At 48.0% G+C, this 19,594-nt stretch overlaps 7 non-coding genes across 7 annotated transcripts; all 7 read right to left on the reverse strand.

Moving 5' to 3' along the window:
- Positions 1-1,510: 1,510 nt before the first annotated feature.
- LOC136604239 (U2 spliceosomal RNA) lies at positions 1,511-1,701 on the reverse strand. The gene has a single exon (XR_010789775.1). It is a non-coding gene; the product is annotated as a U2 spliceosomal RNA (small nuclear RNA).
- A 2,615-nt stretch (positions 1,702-4,316) lies between these two features.
- On the reverse strand, positions 4,317-4,507 carry LOC136604240 (U2 spliceosomal RNA). Its single transcript, XR_010789776.1, has one exon. It is a non-coding gene; the product is annotated as a U2 spliceosomal RNA (small nuclear RNA).
- Positions 4,508-7,130: 2,623 nt separating this feature from the next.
- On the reverse strand, positions 7,131-7,321 carry LOC136604241 (U2 spliceosomal RNA). The gene has a single exon (XR_010789777.1). It is a non-coding gene; the product is annotated as a U2 spliceosomal RNA (small nuclear RNA).
- A 2,618-nt stretch (positions 7,322-9,939) lies between these two features.
- LOC136604242 (U2 spliceosomal RNA) lies at positions 9,940-10,130 on the reverse strand. The gene has a single exon (XR_010789778.1). It is a non-coding gene; the product is annotated as a U2 spliceosomal RNA (small nuclear RNA).
- Positions 10,131-12,742: 2,612 nt separating this feature from the next.
- LOC136604243 (U2 spliceosomal RNA) lies at positions 12,743-12,933 on the reverse strand. Its single transcript, XR_010789779.1, has one exon. It is a non-coding gene; the product is annotated as a U2 spliceosomal RNA (small nuclear RNA).
- A 2,600-nt stretch (positions 12,934-15,533) lies between these two features.
- LOC136604245 (U2 spliceosomal RNA) lies at positions 15,534-15,724 on the reverse strand. Its single transcript, XR_010789781.1, has one exon. It is a non-coding gene; the product is annotated as a U2 spliceosomal RNA (small nuclear RNA).
- Positions 15,725-18,331: 2,607 nt separating this feature from the next.
- LOC136604246 (U2 spliceosomal RNA) lies at positions 18,332-18,522 on the reverse strand. Its single transcript, XR_010789782.1, has one exon. It is a non-coding gene; the product is annotated as a U2 spliceosomal RNA (small nuclear RNA).
- Positions 18,523-19,594: the final 1,072 nt, after the last annotated feature.

Below are 19,594 nucleotides of genomic sequence, written 5' to 3' on the forward strand. Positions count from 1 at the left end.
TTCGAGTTGAACTATATCATGTTTGTCTGTGATATTTTATAAGGTCTACAAACAGGGGAATGAGGGGAGGGTAAGGGGGGGGTAGGTATCTATGACACGGGAGAAAGAAAAAATAAAACAAAAAGGGGGGGGGGGCGGGCTCCGGAATTGTTGTTTCTCTTTACGATTGTGGTTTAAACGTGTTACTCACATGTCCCTGTCTGTAACCACTTGGTAAATAGGGGTGAGCTCCGGGCATCTATCCATATCGCCCAGGTGTGATACAATTTATCATAGCCTGACGGCTCATCTGGAAGCCTCATTCTCTCCATACGCTCTATTTCGTGGATCATTGCTATTTTTAGTGGAGTGCATTTTTTATGCAGCACACAAGGGGGAGACAGCGGCCTACCAAAATCGAGTTGGCTGCTGCTGTGGCTTTCTTTTTTTAAAAAAAAGGTAGGTTCCGTTCTTCCATGGTGAGGAATAGGCAGGGAGGTTCGGTTTTTGCCAGCTGGGGAATGCTTATAGGCAAGGCCTTATCCCTGGTGGTGCGTGTAACGTCAGACCACGTTTTAGACATGCAGCAGCAGCATTCAGTCAGTGGCTGACAAACGAGCTCCATGCAAGTTTACATTAAACAGACACATTTCTTTCTTTACTGTATTGACTGCGGTCTGTAATCGAGCGGTTGAACTGTTTCTGTGTCCATGCATTGAATAAAGCAATACATCCTTGTAAAGTAGGCGTCCGTTCGTTGGAGTTCTTTGCTCCCCGAGTGTTGCTCCATCTCTAAACGTTGGCCTGGATCTTCATGGACGAATACTGCCCATCCCACGTGGAGCGTGTATCTCAGCCCGCGTGGAGTGCTGCAGTCCAATGAGGTATTCCGTGCTACATAGCAAGCCTTGGGCCTGTGTGATTGGGGGTCCGCTGCTGTCTGTCCACTCTGAAGCGCGCATCCGGGGCCGGCCGCTTTTCGACTACCAGCGACTGCAGGTCACACACACAGGCTGGTTGGAATGGCCTAGCATTATCCTGATCCGGAGGTGTAACTTGAAGCTGCGGGGCCCCAGTACAAAGTCTGGAACTGGGCCCCCAAACTATAAAGCGTCATTGATAGCATTGGTTTACAATGTGGGGAAGAGAGACTTTATGGGCCCCCTAGGGCTCCGGGCCCCCTGCACATACACCCATGACCCGAATACGTGGAGCATACAGACGCAGGCTGCCAGGATACGCTGTGCCTGCCCGATGTTTCCAACTTGGCTATTAGCGCAGCGGTAGGTACGAACTATAGAGTGCGGCTGCCATATGAACTGGTGTGTGTGTGTGTGTGTGTTTTGCTTCCAGTTGTACCTGTGCTGTGCACACTCTGGCAGACGCAGCTGCTCAGTGGATACAATGTTGCGAGCAGACGGGCTGAGTGTCAATCAAAGTGCTTGGGTGGTAGCAGCAGCCGCCGCCACAGCTGCGCTGCACCTCTTGCTCGTCGGTTTTGTTTTTCTGCTTTTGGAAACTGCTGTAGGAAAGGGGGTGCACCGGTCCTGGAGGTACTGCAATACCAGGTCAATGCGTGGAGTGGACAGAGCAAGCTCTTTTTCCAGCTCCCTGTTCTAAAAATCCATTTAATATATGGTCCCCAGATAGGGGACGTATCAGATATTAAACTGATAAGAACAGATACTACACTTGATCTTAGCCAAAAGGCCGAGAAGCGATAACCCGAAATGGGTTTCACCTGTAGCCCGGCCCGCCCAACTCCACTTCCAAGGCTTGAGGCAACACGCTCAGCCAGCACTCTGGGCGCACCCACAATGCACCCAGGCAGCTGGGAGAGCTATTAAAACTTTCCATAGCCCCGCCCCACGCCTTCTCAACCGCGCCCAGCCTCACACCCTCAGTCCTTCCTCTTGCACCGTGCTCACGCATCCTAGGCTTGCAGAGCCTGCTGCTGCTGCTACTGCAGGACTCGTCAGCTCCCTACAAAGGATGGTTAAGCCGGCGATGACACTAGAAGCAAGCACTAGTTTGTCTCTGAAGGTGCGTCGGTCGGTCGGTTGGAGGGATCTCTTCGGCCGGCCGCATTTCCAGTGGGGACGGATGGAAACTTTTAACCTAAAATAAGGGAAATTGGCTTCGGCCCCATAGGGCTTTATTGCCTTCCCCTGGGCCAGCATTAGTAGACCCTAGTAAGGAGAATATTAGAGCGGCATGGTCATCCGAAGAACTTAAAAACATACAGCAGGCCTTTTTTGCCCGCCCGCCATACATACATACATACATAACTACAGATTTTATATTTTTTTTTACATATATACATTATATATACACACACACACACACACACACACACACACACACACACACACACACACACACAATCTTAAATCTATCTTTAATCTATATCTACAAAATCTGTAATTTAGAAATAATCCATATCTATATTCTACATAATTAATAAAGATAGATAGATAGATAGATAGATAGATAGATAGATAGACTCACTCACATACATGCATACATACATACATACTGTATGCAATTGAGCCAGGTGTTTGGAAGGCTGACGATGTCACTCCTTTGTGATGTCATCAATTTAGAAGCATTAATACCGGGCTTGGCAGCCATTTCAGTCAGTCTCTGCTGCAGCTGGGAGACGGGAGATGGTCTTTATTTCCACCAAGAAGCTGCAGAACTACCGGTAACTGCATCATTTTTATTTTATTCAATATAGGTTTTATTGGTTTCATGGAGGGGGGGAAACTTTTGCCTTATCTCAAAGCAATGTAAAATTAACTTTGACAATGAAACTTAATAAATCAATTTCGAGTTGAACTATATCATGTTTGTCTGTGATATTTTATAAGGTCTACAAACAGGGGAATGAGGGGAGGGTAAGGGGGGGGTAGGTATCTATGACACGGGAGAAAGAAAAAATAAAACAAAAAGGGGGGGGGGGCGGGCTCCGGAATTGTTGTTTCTCTTTACGATTGTGGTTTAAACGTGTTACTCACATGTCCCTGTCTGTAACCACTTGGTAAATAGGGGTGAGCTCCGGGCATCTATCCATATCGCCCAGGTGTGATACAATTTATCATAGCCTGACGGCTCATCTGGAAGCCTCATTCTCTCCATACGCTCTATTTCGTGGATCATTGCTATTTTTAGTGGAGTGCATTTTTTATGCAGCACACAAGGGGGAGACAGCGGCCTACCAAAATCGAGTTGGCTGCTGCTGTGGCTTTCTTTTTTTAAAAAAAAGGTAGGTTCCGTTCTTCCATGGTGAGGAATAGGCAGGGAGGTTCGGTTTTTGCCAGCTGGGGAATGCTTATAGGCAAGGCCTTATCCCTGGTGGTGCGTGTAACGTCAGACCACGTTTTAGACATGCAGCAGCAGCATTCAGTCAGTGGCTGACAAACGAGCTCCATGCAAGTTTACATTAAACAGACACATTTCTTTCTTTACTGTATTGACTGCGGTCTGTAATCGAGCGGTTGAACTGTTTCTGTGTCCATGCATTGAATAAAGCAATACATCCTTGTAAAGTAGGCGTCCGTTCGTTGGAGTTCTTTGCTCCCCGAGTGTTGCTCCATCTCTAAACGTTGGCCTGGATCTTCATGGACGAATACTGCCCATCCCACGTGGAGCGTGTATCTCAGCCCGCGTGGAGTGCTGCAGTCCAATGAGGTATTCCGTGCTACATAGCAAGCCTTGGGCCTGTGTGATTGGGGGTCCGCTGCTGTCTGTCCACTCTGAAGCGCGCATCCGGGGCCGGCCGCTTTTCGACTACCAGCGACTGCAGGTCACACACACAGGCTGGTTGGAATGGCCTAGCATTATCCTGATCCGGAGGTGTAACTTGAAGCTGCGGGGCCCCAGTACAAAGTCTGGAACTGGGCCCCCAAACTATAAAGCGTCATTGATAGCATTGGTTTACAATGTGGGGAAGAGAGACTTTATGGGCCCCCTAGGGCTCCGGGCCCCCTGCACATACACCCATGACCCGAATACGTGGAGCATACAGACGCAGGCTGCCAGGATACGCTGTGCCTGCCCGATGTTTCCAACTTGGCTATTAGCGCAGCGGTAGGTACGAACTATAGAGTGCGGCTGCCATATGAACTGGTGTGTGTGTGTGTGTGTGTTTTGCTTCCAGTTGTACCTGTGCTGTGCACACTCTGGCAGACGCAGCTGCTCAGTGGATACAATGTTGCGAGCAGACGGGCTGAGTGTCAATCAAAGTGCTTGGGTGGTAGCAGCAGCCGCCGCCACAGCTGCGCTGCACCTCTTGCTCGTCGGTTTTGTTTTTCTGCTTTTGGAAACTGCTGTAGGAAAGGGGGTGCACCGGTCCTGGAGGTACTGCAATACCAGGTCAATGCGTGGAGTGGACAGAGCAAGCTCTTTTTCCAGCTCCCTGTTCTAAAAATCCATTTAATATATGGTCCCCAGATAGGGGACGTATCAGATATTAAACTGATAAGAACAGATACTACACTTGATCTTAGCCAAAAGGCCGAGAAGCGATAACCCGAAATGGGTTTCACCTGTAGCCCGGCCCGCCCAACTCCACTTCCAAGGCTTGAGGCAACACGCTCAGCCAGCACTCTGGGCGCACCCACAATGCACCCAGGCAGCTGGGAGAGCTATTAAAACTTTCCATAGCCCCGCCCCACGCCTTCTCAACCGCGCCCAGCCTCACACCCTCAGTCCTTCCTCTTGCACCGTGCTCACGCATCCTAGGCTTGCAGAGCCTGCTGCTGCTGCTACTGCAGGACTCGTCAGCTCCCTACAAAGGATGGTTAAGCCGGCGATGACACTAGAAGCAAGCACTAGTTTGTCTCTGAAGGTGCGTCGGTCGGTCGGTTGGAGGGATCTCTTCGGCCGGCCGCATTTCCAGTGGGGACGGATGGAAACTTTTAACCTAAAATAAGGGAAATTGGCTTCGGCCCCATAGGGCTTTATTGCCTTCCCCTGGGCCAGCATTAGTAGACCCTAGTAAGGAGAATATTAGAGCGGCATGGTCATCCGAAGAACTTAAAAACATACAGCAGGCCTTTTTTGCCCGCCCGCCATACATACATACATACATAACTACAGATTTTATATTTTTTTTTACATATATACATTATATATACACACACACACACACACACACACACACACACACACACACACACACACACACACAATCTTAAATCTATCTTTAATCTATATCTACAAAATCTGTAATTTAGAAATAATCCATATCTATATTCTACATAATTAATAAAGATAGATAGATAGATAGATAGATAGATAGATAGATAGACTCACTCACATACATGCATACATACATACATACTGTATGCAATTGAGCCAGGTGTTTGGAAGGCTGACGATGTCACTCCTTTGTGATGTCATCAATTTAGAAGCATTAATACCGGGCTTGGCAGCCATTTCAGTCAGTCTCTGCTGCAGCTGGGAGACGGGAGATGGTCTTTATTTCCACCAAGAAGCTGCAGAACTACCGGTAACTGCATCATTTTTATTTTATTCAATATAGGTTTTATTGGTTTCATGGAGGGGGGGAAACTTTTGCCTTATCTCAAAGCAATGTAAAATTAACTTTGACAATGAAACTTAATAAATCAATTTCGAGTTGAACTATATCATGTTTGTCTGTGATATTTTATAAGGTCTACAAACAGGGGAATGAGGGGAGGGTAAGGGGGGGGTAGGTATCTATGACACGGGAGAAAGAAAAAATAAAACAAAAAGGGGGGGGGGGCGGGCTCCGGAATTGTTGTTTCTCTTTACGATTGTGGTTTAAACGTGTTACTCACATGTCCCTGTCTGTAACCACTTGGTAAATAGGGGTGAGCTCCGGGCATCTATCCATATCGCCCAGGTGTGATACAATTTATCATAGCCTGACGGCTCATCTGGAAGCCTCATTCTCTCCATACGCTCTATTTCGTGGATCATTGCTATTTTTAGTGGAGTGCATTTTTTATGCAGCACACAAGGGGGAGACAGCGGCCTACCAAAATCGAGTTGGCTGCTGCTGTGGCTTTCTTTTTTTAAAAAAAAGGTAGGTTCCGTTCTTCCATGGTGAGGAATAGGCAGGGAGGTTCGGTTTTTGCCAGCTGGGGAATGCTTATAGGCAAGGCCTTATCCCTGGTGGTGCGTGTAACGTCAGACCACGTTTTAGACATGCAGCAGCAGCATTCAGTCAGTGGCTGACAAACGAGCTCCATGCAAGTTTACATTAAACAGACACATTTCTTTCTTTACTGTATTGACTGCGGTCTGTAATCGAGCGGTTGAACTGTTTCTGTGTCCATGCATTGAATAAAGCAATACATCCTTGTAAAGTAGGCGTCCGTTCGTTGGAGTTCTTTGCTCCCCGAGTGTTGCTCCATCTCTAAACGTTGGCCTGGATCTTCATGGACGAATACTGCCCATCCCACGTGGAGCGTGTATCTCAGCCCGCGTGGAGTGCTGCAGTCCAATGAGGTATTCCGTGCTACATAGCAAGCCTTGGGCCTGTGTGATTGGGGGTCCGCTGCTGTCTGTCCACTCTGAAGCGCGCATCCGGGGCCGGCCGCTTTTCGACTACCAGCGACTGCAGGTCACACACACAGGCTGGTTGGAATGGCCTAGCATTATCCTGATCCGGAGGTGTAACTTGAAGCTGGGGGCCCCAGTACAAAGTCTGGAACTGGGCCCCCAAACTATAAAGCGTCATTGATAGCATTGGTTTACAATGTGGGGAAGAGAGACTTTATGGGCCCCCTAGGGCTCCGGGCCCCCTGCACATACACCCATGACCCGAATACGTGGAGCATACAGACGCAGGCTGCCAGGATACGCTGTGCCTGCCCGATGTTTCCAACTTGGCTATTAGCGCAGCGGTAGGTACGAACTATAGAGTGCGGCTGCCATATGAACTGGTGTGTGTGTGTGTGTGTGTGTGTGTGTTTGCTTCCAGTTGTACCTGTGCTGTGCACACTCTGGCAGACGCAGCTGCTCAGTGGATACAATGTTGCGAGCAGACGGGCTGAGTGTCAATCAAAGTGCTTGGGTGGTAGCAGCAGCCGCCGCCACAGCTGCGCTGCACCTCTTGCTCGTCGGTTTTGTTTTTCTGCTTTTGGAAACTGCTGTAGGAAAGGGGGTGCACCGGTCCTGGAGGTACTGCAATACCAGGTCAATGCGTGGAGTGGACAGAGCAAGCTCTTTTTCCAGCTCCCTGTTCTAAAAATCCATTTAATATATGGTCCCCAGATAGGGGACGTATCAGATATTAAACTGATAAGAACAGATACTACACTTGATCTTAGCCAAAAGGCCGAGAAGCGATAACCCGAAATGGGTTTCACCTGTAGCCCGGCCCGCCCAACTCCACTTCCAAGGCTTGAGGCAACACGCTCAGCCAGCACTCTGGGCGCACCCACAATGCACCCAGGCAGCTGGGAGAGCTATTAAAACTTTCCATAGCCCCGCCCCACGCCTTCTCAACCGCGCCCAGCCTCACACCCTCAGTCCTTCCTCTTGCACCGTGCTCACGCATCCTAGGTGCAGAGCCTGCTGCTGCTGCTACTGCAGGACTCGTCAGCTCCCTACAAAGGATGGTTAAGCCGGCGATGACACTAGAAGCAAGCACTAGTTTGTCTCTGAAGGTGCGTCGGTCGGTCGGTTGGAGGGATCTCTTCGGCCGGCCGCATTTCCAGTGGGGACGGATGGAAACTTTTAACCTAAAATAAGGGAAATTGGCTTCGGCCCCATAGGGCTTTATTGCCTTCCCCTGGGCCAGCATTAGTAGACCCTAGTAAGGAGAATATTAGAGCGGCATGGTCATCCGAAGAACTTAAAAACATACAGCAGGCCTTTTTTGCCCGCCCGCCATACATACATACATACATAACTACAGATTTTATATTTTTTTTTACATATATACATTATATATACACACACACACACACACACACACACACACACACACACACACACACACACACACAATCTTAAATCTATCTTTAATCTATATCTACAAAATCTGTAATTTAGAAATAATCCATATCTATATTCTACATAATAATAATAATAGATAGATAGATAGATAGATAGATAGATAGATAGATAGACTCACTCACATACATGCATACATACATACATACTGTATGCAATTGAGCCAGGTGTTTGGAAGGCTGACGATGTCACTCCTTTGTGATGTCATCAATTTAGAAGCATTAATACCGGGCTTGGCAGCCATTTCAGTCAGTCTCTGCTGCAGCTGGGAGACGGGAGATGGTCTTTATTTCCACCAAGAAGCTGCAGAACTACCGGTAACTGCATCATTTTTATTTTATTCAATATAGGTTTTATTGGTTTCATGGAGGGGGGGAAACTTTTGCCTTATCTCAAAGCAATGTAAAATTAACTTTGACAATGAAACTTAATAAATCAATTTCGAGTTGAACTATATCATGTTTGTCTGTGATATTTTATAAGGTCTACAAACAGGGGAATGAGGGGAGGGTAAGGGGGGGGTAGGTATCTATGACACGGGAGAAAGAAAAAATAAAACAAAAAGGGGGGGGGGGCGGGCTCCGGAATTGTTGTTTCTCTTTACGATTGTGGTTTAAACGTGTTACTCACATGTCCCTGTCTGTAACCACTTGGTAAATAGGGGTGAGCTCCGGGCATCTATCCATATCGCCCAGGTGTGATACAATTTATCATAGCCTGACGGCTCATCTGGAAGCCTCATTCTCTCCATACGCTCTATTTCGTGGATCATTGCTATTTTTAGTGGAGTGCATTTTTTATGCAGCACACAAGGGGGAGACAGCGGCCTACCAAAATCGAGTTGGCTGCTGCTGTGGCTTTCTTTTTTTAAAAAAAAGGTAGGTTCCGTTCTTCCATGGTGAGGAATAGGCAGGGAGGTTCGGTTTTTGCCAGCTGGGGAATGCTTATAGGCAAGGCCTTATCCCTGGTGGTGCGTGTAACGTCAGACCACGTTTTAGACATGCAGCAGCAGCATTCAGTCAGTGGCTGACAAACGAGCTCCATGCAAGTTTACATTAAACAGACACATTTCTTTCTTTACTGTATTGACTGCGGTCTGTAATCGAGCGGTTGAACTGTTTCTGTGTCCATGCATTGAATAAAGCAATACATCCTTGTAAAGTAGGCGTCCGTTCGTTGGAGTTCTTTGCTCCCCGAGTGTTGCTCCATCTCTAAACGTTGGCCTGGATCTTCATGGACGAATACTGCCCATCCCACGTGGAGCGTGTATCTCAGCCCGCGTGGAGTGCTGCAGTCCAATGAGGTATTCCGTGCTACATAGCAAGCCTTGGGCCTGTGTGATTGGGGGTCCGCTGCTGTCTGTCCACTCTGAAGCGCGCATCCGGGGCCGGCCGCTTTTCGACTACCAGCGACTGCAGGTCACACACACAGGCTGGTTGGAATGGCCTAGCATTATCCTGATCCGGAGGTGTAACTTGAAGCTGCGGGGCCCCAGTACAAAGTCTGGAACTGGGCCCCCAAACTATAAAGCGTCATTGATAGCATTGGTTTACAATGTGGGGAAGAGAGACTTTATGGGCCCCCTAGGGCTCCGGGCCCCCTGCACATACACCCATGACCCGAATACGTGGAGCATACAGACGCAGGCTGCCAGGATACGCTGTGCCTGCCCGATGTTTCCAACTTGGCTATTAGCGCAGCGGTAGGTACGAACTATAGAGTGCGGCTGCCATATGAACTGGTGTGTGTGTGTGTGTGTGTTTTGCTTCCAGTTGTACCTGTGCTGTGCACACTCTGGCAGACGCAGCTGCTCAGTGGATACAATGTTGCGAGCAGACGGGCTGAGTGTCAATCAAAGTGCTTGGGTGGTAGCAGCAGCCGCCGCCACAGCTGCGCTGCACCTCTTGCTCGTCGGTTTTGTTTTTCTGCTTTTGGAAACTGCTGTAGGAAAGGGGGTGCACCGGTCCTGGAGGTACTGCAATACCAGGTCAATGCGTGGAGTGGACAGAGCAAGCTCTTTTTCCAGCTCCCTGTTCTAAAAATCCATTTAATATATGGTCCCCAGATAGGGGACGTATCAGATATTAAACTGATAAGAACAGATACTACACTTGATCTTAGCCAAAAGGCCGAGAAGCGATAACCCGAAATGGGTTTCACCTGTAGCCCGGCCCGCCCAACTCCACTTCCAAGGCTTGAGGCAACACGCTCAGCCAGCACTCTGGGCGCACCCACAATGCACCCAGGCAGCTGGGAGAGCTATTAAAACTTTCCATAGCCCCGCCCCACGCCTTCTCAACCGCGCCCAGCCTCACACCCTCAGTCCTTCCTCTTGCACCGTGCTCACGCATCCTAGGCTTGCAGAGCCTGCTGCTGCTGCTACTGCAGGACTCGTCAGCTCCCTACAAAGGATGGTTAAGCCGGCGATGACACTAGAAGCAAGCACTAGTTTGTCTCTGAAGGTGCGTCGGTCGGTCGGTTGGAGGGATCTCTTCGGCCGGCCGCATTTCCAGTGGGGACGGATGGAAACTTTTAACCTAAAATAAGGGAAATTGGCTTCGGCCCCATAGGGCTTTATTGCCTTCCCCTGGGCCAGCATTAGTAGACCCTAGTAAGGAGAATATTAGAGCGGCATGGTCATCCGAAGAACTTAAAAACATACAGCAGGCCTTTTTTGCCCGCCCGCCATACATACATACATACATAACTACAGATTTTATATTTTTTTTTACATATATACATTATATATACACACACACACACACACACACACACACACACACACACACACACACAATCTTAAATCTATCTTTAATCTATATCTACAAAATCTGTAATTTAGAAATAATCCATATCTATATTCTACATAATTAATAGATAGATAGATAGATAGATAGATAGATAGATAGATAGATAGACTCACTCACATACATGCATACATACATACATACTGTATGCAATTGAGCCAGGTGTTTGGAAGGCTGACGATGTCACTCCTTTGTGATGTCATCAATTTAGAAGCATTAATACCGGGCTTGGCAGCCATTTCAGTCAGTCTCTGCTGCAGCTGGGAGACGGGAGATGGTCTTTATTTCCACCAAGAAGCTGCAGAACTACCGGTAACTGCATCATTTTTATTTTATTCAATATAGGTTTTATTGGTTTCATGGAGGGGGGGAAACTTTTGCCTTATCTCAAAGCAATGTAAAATTAACTTTGACAATGAAACTTAATAAATCAATTTCGAGTTGAACTATATCATGTTTGTCTGTGATATTTTATAAGGTCTACAAACAGGGGAATGAGGGGAGGGTAAGGGGGGGGTAGGTATCTATGACACGGGAGAAAGAAAAAATAAAACAAAAAGGGGGGGGGGGGCGGGCTCCGGAATTGTTGTTTCTCTTTACGATTGTGGTTTAAACGTGTTACTCACATGTCCCTGTCTGTAACCACTTGGTAAATAGGGGTGAGCTCCGGGCATCTATCCATATCGCCCAGGTGTGATACAATTTATCATAGCCTGACGGCTCATCTGGAAGCCTCATTCTCTCCATACGCTCTATTTCGTGGATCATTGCTATTTTTAGTGGAGTGCATTTTTTATGCAGCACACAAGGGGGAGACAGCGGCCTACCAAAATCGAGTTGGCTGCTGCTGTGGCTTTCTTTTTTTAAAAAAAAGGTAGGTTCCGTTCTTCCATGGTGAGGAATAGGCAGGGAGGTTCGGTTTTTGCCAGCTGGGGAATGCTTATAGGCAAGGCCTTATCCCTGGTGGTGCGTGTAACGTCAGACCACGTTTTAGACATGCAGCAGCAGCATTCAGTCAGTGGCTGACAAACGAGCTCCATGCAAGTTTACATTAAACAGACACATTTCTTTCTTTACTGTATTGACTGCGGTCTGTAATCGAGCGGTTGAACTGTTTCTGTGTCCATGCATTGAATAAAGCAATACATCCTTGTAAAGTAGGCGTCCGTTCGTTGGAGTTCTTTGCTCCCCGAGTGTTGCTCCATCTCTAAACGTTGGCCTGGATCTTCATGGACGAATACTGCCCATCCCACGTGGAGCGTGTATCTCAGCCCGCGTGGAGTGCTGCAGTCCAATGAGGTATTCCGTGCTACATAGCAAGCCTTGGGCCTGTGTGATTGGGGGTCCGCTGCTGTCTGTCCACTCTGAAGCGCGCATCCGGGGCCGGCCGCTTTTCGACTACCAGCGACTGCAGGTCACACACACAGGCTGGTTGGAATGGCCTAGCATTATCCTGATCCGGAGGTGTAACTTGAAGCTGCGGGGCCCCAGTACAAAGTCTGGAACTGGGCCCCCAAACTATAAAGCGTCATTGATAGCATTGGTTTACAATGTGGGGAAGAGAGACTTTATGGGCCCCCTAGGGCTCCGGGCCCCCTGCACATACACCCATGACCCGAATACGTGGAGCATACAGACGCAGGCTGCCAGGATACGCTGTGCCTGCCCGATGTTTCCAACTTGGCTATTAGCGCAGCGGTAGGTACGAACTATAGAGTGCGGCTGCCATATGAACTGGTGTGTGTGTGTGTGTGTGTTTTGCTTCCAGTTGTACCTGTGCTGTGCACACTCTGGCAGACGCAGCTGATCAGTGGATACAATGTTGCGAGCAGACGGGCTGAGTGTCAATCAAAGTGCTTGGGTGGTAGCAGCAGCCGCCGCCACAGCTGCGCTGCACCTCTTGCTCGTCGGTTTTGTTTTTCTGCTTTTGGAAACTGCTGTAGGAAAGGGGGTGCACCGGTCCTGGAGGTACTGCAATACCAGGTCAATGCGTGGAGTGGACAGAGCAAGCTCTTTTTCCAGCTCCCTGTTCTAAAAATCCATTTAATATATGGTCCCCAGATAGGGGACGTATCAGATATTAAACTGATAAGAACAGATACTACACTTGATCTTAGCCAAAAGGCCGAGAAGCGATAACCCGAAATGGGTTTCACCTGTAGCCCGGCCCGCCCAACTCCACTTCCAAGGCTTGAGGCAACACGCTCAGCCAGCACTCTGGGCGCACCCACAATGCACCCAGGCAGCTGGGAGAGCTATTAAAACTTTCCATAGCCCCGCCCCACGCCTTCTCAACCGCGCCCAGCCTCACACCCTCAGTCCTTCCTCTTGCACCGTGCTCACGCATCCTAGGCTTGCAGAGCCTGCTGCTGCTGCTACTGCAGGACTCGTCAGCTCCCTACAAAGGATGGTTAAGCCGGCGATGACACTAGAAGCAAGCACTAGTTTGTCTCTGAAGGTGCGTCGGTCGGTCGGTTGGAGGGATCTCTTCGGCCGGCCGCATTTCCAGTGGGGACGGATGGAAACTTTTAACCTAAAATAAGGGAAATTGGCTTCGGCCCCATAGGGCTTTATTGCCTTCCCCTGGGCCAGCATTAGTAGACCCTAGTAAGGAGAATATTAGAGCGGCATGGTCATCCGAAGAACTTAAAAACATACAGCAGGCCTTTTTTGCCCGCCCGCCATACATACATACATACATAACTACAGATTTTATATTTTTTTTTACATATATACATTATATATACACACACACACACACACACACACACACACACACACACACACACACACAATCTTAAATCTATCTTTAATCTATATCTACAAAATCTGTAATTTAGAAATAATCCATATCTATATTCTACATAATTAATAAAGATAGATAGATAGATAGATAGATAGATAGATAGATAGATAGACTCACTCACATACATGCATACATACATACATACTGTATGCAATTGAGCCAGGTGTTTGGAAGGCTGACGATGTCACTCCTTTGTGATGTCATCAATTTAGAAGCATTAATACCGGGCTTGGCAGCCATTTCAGTCAGTCTCTGCTGCAGCTGGGAGACGGGAGATGGTCTTTATTTCCACCAAGAAGCTGCAGAACTACCGGTAACTGCATCATTTTTATTTTATTCAATATAGGTTTTATTGGTTTCATGGAGGGGGGGAAACTTTTGCCTTATCTCAAAGCAATGTAAAATTAACTTTGACAATGAAACTTAATAAATCAATTTCGAGTTGAACTATATCATGTTTGTCTGTGATATTTTATAAGGTCTACAAACAGGGGAATGAGGGGAGGGTAAGGGGGGGGTAGGTATCTATGACACGGGAGAAAGAAAAAATAAAACAAAAAGGGGGGGGGGGGCGGGCTCCGGAATTGTTGTTTCTCTTTACGATTGTGGTTTAAACGTGTTACTCACATGTCCCTGTCTGTAACCACTTGGTAAATAGGGGTGAGCTCCGGGCATCTATCCATATCGCCCAGGTGTGATACAATTTATCATAGCCTGACGGCTCATCTGGAAGCCTCATTCTCTCCATACGCTCTATTTCGTGGATCATTGCTATTTTTAGTGGAGTGCATTTTTTATGCAGCACACAAGGGGGAGACAGCGGCCTACCAAAATCGAGTTGGCTGCTGCTGTGGCTTTCTTTTTTTAAAAAAAAGGTAGGTTCCGTTCTTCCATGGTGAGGAATAGGCAGGGAGGTTCGGTTTTTGCCAGCTGGGGAATGCTTATAGGCAAGGCCTTATCCCTGGTGGTGCGTGTAACGTCAGACCACGTTTTAGACATGCAGCAGCAGCATTCAGTCAGTGGCTGACAAACGAGCTCCATGCAAGTTTACATTAAACAGACACATTTCTTTCTTTACTGTATTGACTGCGGTCTGTAATCGAGCGGTTGAACTGTTTCTGTGTCCATGCATTGAATAAAGCAATACATCCTTGTAAAGTAGGCGTCCGTTCGTTGGAGTTCTTTGCTCCCCGAGTGTTGCTCCATCTCTAAACGTTGGCCTGGATCTTCATGGACGAATACTGCCCATCCCACGTGGAGCGTGTATCTCAGCCCGCGTGGAGTGCTGCAGTCCAATGAGGTATTCCGTGCTACATAGCAAGCCTTGGGCCTGTGTGATTGGGGGTCCGCTGCTGTCTGTCCACTCTGAAGCCCGCTTTTCGACTACCAGCGACTGCAGGTCACACACACAGGCTGGTTGGAATGGCCTAGCATTATCCTGATCCGGAGGTGTAACTTGAAGCTGCGGGGCCCCAGTACAAAGTCTGGAACTGGGCCCCCAAACTATAAAGCGTCATTGATAGCATTGGTTTACAATGTGGGGAAGAGAGACTTTATGGGCCCCCTAGGGCTCCGGGCCCCCTGCACATACACCCATGACCCGAATACGTGGAGCATACAGACGCAGGCTGCCAGGATACGCTGTGCCTGCCCGATGTTTCCAACTTGGCTATTAGCGCAGCGGTAGGTACGAACTATAGAGTGCGGCTGCCATATGAACTGGTGTGTGTGTGTGTGTGTGTTTTGCTTCCAGTTGTACCTGTGCTGTGCACACTCTGGCAGACGCAGCTGCTCAGTGGATACAATGTTGCGAGCAGACGGGCTGAGTGTCAATCAAAGTGCTTGGGTGGTAGCAGCAGCCGCCGCCACAGCTGCGCTGCACCTCTTGCTCGTCGGTTTTGTTTTTCTGCTTTTGGAAACTGCTGTAGGAAAGGGGGTGCACCGGTCCTGGAGGTACTGCAATACCAGGTCAATGCGTGGAGTGGACAGAGCAAGCTCTTTTTCCAGCTCCCTGTTCTAAAAATCCATTTAATATATGGTCCCCAGATAGGGGACGTATCAGATATTAAACTGATAAGAACAGATACTACACTTGATCTTAGCCAAAAGGCCGAGAAGCGATAACCCGAAATGGGTTTCACCTGTAGCCCGGCCCGCCCAACTCCACTTCCAAGGCTTGAGGCAACACGCTCAGCCAGCACTCTGGGCGCACCCACAATGCACCCAGGCAGCTGGGAGAGCTATTAAAACTTTCCATAGCCCCGCCCCACGCCTTCTCAACCGCGCCCAGCCTCACACCCTCAGTCCTTCCTCTTGCACCGTGCTCACGCATCCTAGGCTTGCAGAGCCTGCTGCTGCTGCTACTGCAGGACTCGTCAGCTCCCTACAAAGGATGGTTAAGCCGGCGATGACACTAGAAGCAAGCACTAGTTTGTCTCTGAAGGTGCGTCGGTCGGTCGGTTGGAGGGATCTCTTCGGCCGGCCGCATTTCCAGTGGGGACGGATGGAAACTTTTAACCTAAAATAAGGGAAATTGGCTTCGGCCCCATAGGGCTTTATTGCCTTCCCCTGGGCCAGCATTAGTAGACCCTAGTAAGGAGAATATTAGAGCGGCATGGTCATCCGAAGAACTTAAAAACATACAGCAGGCCTTTTTTGCCCGCCCGCCATACATACATACATACATAACTACAGATTTTATATTTTTTTTTACATATATACATTATATATACACACACACACACACACACACACACACACACACACACACACACAATCTTAAATCTATCTTTAATCTATATCTACAAAATCTGTAATTTAGAAATAATCCATATCTATATTCTACATAATTAATAAAGATAGATAGATAGATAGATAGATAGATAGATAGATAGACTCACTCACATACATGCATACATACATACATACTGTATGCAATTGAGCCAGGTGTTTGGAAGGCTGACGATGTCACTCCTTTGTGATGTCATCAATTTAGAAGCATTAATACCGGGCTTGGCAGCCATTTCAGTCAGTCTCTGCTGCAGCTGGGAGACGGGAGATGGTCTTTATTTCCACCAAGAAGCTGCAGAACTACCGGTAACTGCATCATTTTTATTTTATTCAATATAGGTTTTATTGGTTTCATGGAGGGGGGGAAACTTTTGCCTTATCTCAAAGCAATGTAAAATTAACTTTGACAATGAAACTTAATAAATCAATTTCGAGTTGAACTATATCATGTTTGTCTGTGATATTTTATAAGGTCTACAAACAGGGGAATGAGGGGAGGGTAAGGGGGGGGTAGGTATCTATGACACGGGAGAAAGAAAAAATAAAACAAAAAGGGGGGGGGGGCGGGCTCCGGAATTGTTGTTTCTCTTTACGATTGTGGTTTAAACGTGTTACTCACATGTCCCTGTCTGTAACCACTTGGTAAATAGGGGTGAGCTCCGGGCATCTATCCATATCGCCCAGGTGTGATACAATTTATCATAGCCTGACGGCTCATCTGGAAGCCTCATTCTCTCCATACGCTCTATTTCGTGGATCATTGCTATTTTTAGTGGAGTGCATTTTTTATGCAGCACACAAGGGGGAGACAGCGGCCTACCAAAATCGAGTTGGCTGCTGCTGTGGCTTTCTTTTTTTAAAAAAAAGGTAGGTTCCGTTCTTCCATGGTGAGGAATAGGCAGGGAGGTTCGGTTTTTGCCAGCTGGGGAATGCTTATAGGCAAGGCCTTATCCCTGGTGGTGCGTGTAACGTCAGACCACGTTTTAGACATGCAGCAGCAGCATTCAGTCAGTGGCTGACAAACGAGCTCCATGCAAGTTTACATTAAACAGACACATTTCTTTCTTTACTGTATTGACTGCGGTCTGTAATCGAGCGGTTGAACTGTTTCTGTGTCCATGCATTGAATAAAGCAATACATCCTTGTAAAGTAGGCGTCCGTTCGTTGGAGTTCTTTGCTCCCCGAGTGTTGCTCCATCTCTAAACGTTGGCCTGGATCTTCATGGACGAATACTGCCCATCCCACGTGGAGCGTGTATCTCAGCCCGCGTGGAGTGCTGCAGTCCAATGAGGTATTCCGTGCTACATAGCAAGCCTTGGGCCTGTGTGATTGGGGGTCCGCTGCTGTCTGTCCACTCTGAAGCGCGCATCCGGGGCCGGCCGCTTTTCGACTACCAGCGACTGCAGGTCACACACACAGGCTGGTTGGAATGGCCTAGCATTATCCTGATCCGGAGGTGTAACTTGAAGCTGCGGGGCCCCAGTACAAAGTCTGGAACTGGGCCCCCAAACTATAAAGCGTCATTGATAGCATTGGTTTACAATGTGGGGAAGAGAGACTTTATGGGCCCCCTAGGGCTCCGGGCCCCCTGCACATACACCCATGACCCGAATACGTGGAGCATACAGACGCAGGCTGCCAGGATACGCTGTGCCTGCCCGATGTTTCCAACTTGGCTATTAGCGCAGCGGTAGGTACGAACTATAGAGTGCGGCTGCCATATGAACTGGTGTGTGTGTGTGTGTGTGTTTTGCTTCCAGTTGTACCTGTGCTGTGCACACTCTGGCAGACGCAGCTGCTCAGTGGATACAATGTTGCGAGCAGACGGGCTGAGTGTCAATCAAAGTGCTTGGGTGGTAGCAGCAGCCGCCGCCACAGCTGCGCTGCACCTCTTGCTCGTCGGTTTTGTTTTTCTGCTTTTGGAAACTGCTGTAGGAAAGGGGGTGCACCGGTCCTGGAGGTACTGCAATACCAGGTCAATGCGTGGAGTGGACAGAGCAAGCTCTTTTTCCAGCTCCCTGTTCTAAAAATCCATTTAATATATGGTCCCCAGATAGGGGACGTATCAGATATTAAACTGATAAGAACAGATACTACACTTGATCTTAGCCAAAAGGCCGAGAAGCGATAACCCGAAATGGGTTTCACCTGTAGCCCGGCCCGCCCAACTCCACTTCCAAGGCTTGAGGCAACACGCTCAGCCAGCACTCTGGGCGCACCCACAATGCACCCAGGCAGCTGGGAGAGCTATTAAAACTTTCCATAGCCCCGCCCCACGCCTTCTCAACCGCGCCCAGCCTCACACCCTCAGTCCTTCCTCTTGCACCGTGCTCACGCATCCTAGGCTTGCAGAGCCTGCTGCTGCTGCTACTGCAGGACTCGTCAGCTCCCTACAAAGGATGGTTAAGCCGGCGATGACACTAGAAGCAAGCACTAGTTTGTCTCTGAAGGTGCGTCGGTCGGTCGGTTGGAGGGATCTCTTCGGCCGGCCGCATTTCCAGTGGGGACGGATGGAAACTTTTAACCTAAAATAAGGGAAATTGGCTTCGGCCCCATAGGGCTTTATTGCCTTCCCCTGGGCCAGCATTAGTAGACCCTAGTAAGGAGAATATTAGAGCGGCATGGTCATCCGAAGAACTTAAAAACATACAGCAGGCCTTTTTTGCCCGCCCGCCATACATACATACATACATAACTACAGATTTTATATTTTTTTTTACATATATACATTATATATACACACACACACACACACACACACACACACACACACACACACACACACACACAATCTTAAATCTATCTTTAATCTATATCTACAAAATCTGTAATTTAGAAATAATCCATATCTATATTCTACATAATTAATAAGATAGATAGATAGATAGATAGATAGATAGATAGATAGACTCACTCACATACATGCATACATACATACATACTGTATGCAATTGAGCCAGGTGTTTGGAAGGCTGACGATGTCACTCCTTTGTGATGTCATCAATTTAGAAGCATTAATACCGGGCTTGGCAGCCATTTCAGTCAGTCTCTGCTGCAGCTGGGAGACGGGAGATGGTCTTTATTTCCACCAAGAAGCTGCAGAACTACCGGTAACTGCATCATTTTTATTTTATTCAATATAGGTTTTATTGGTTTCATGGAGGGGGGGAAACTTTTGCCTTATCTCAAAGCAATGTAAAA

The sequence above is a fragment of the Eleutherodactylus coqui genome, unplaced genomic scaffold (assembly GCF_035609145.1).
Source record: "Eleutherodactylus coqui strain aEleCoq1 unplaced genomic scaffold, aEleCoq1.hap1 HAP1_SCAFFOLD_370, whole genome shotgun sequence".
In the NCBI taxonomy this organism is placed as follows: Eukaryota; Metazoa; Chordata; class Amphibia; order Anura; family Eleutherodactylidae; genus Eleutherodactylus; species Eleutherodactylus coqui.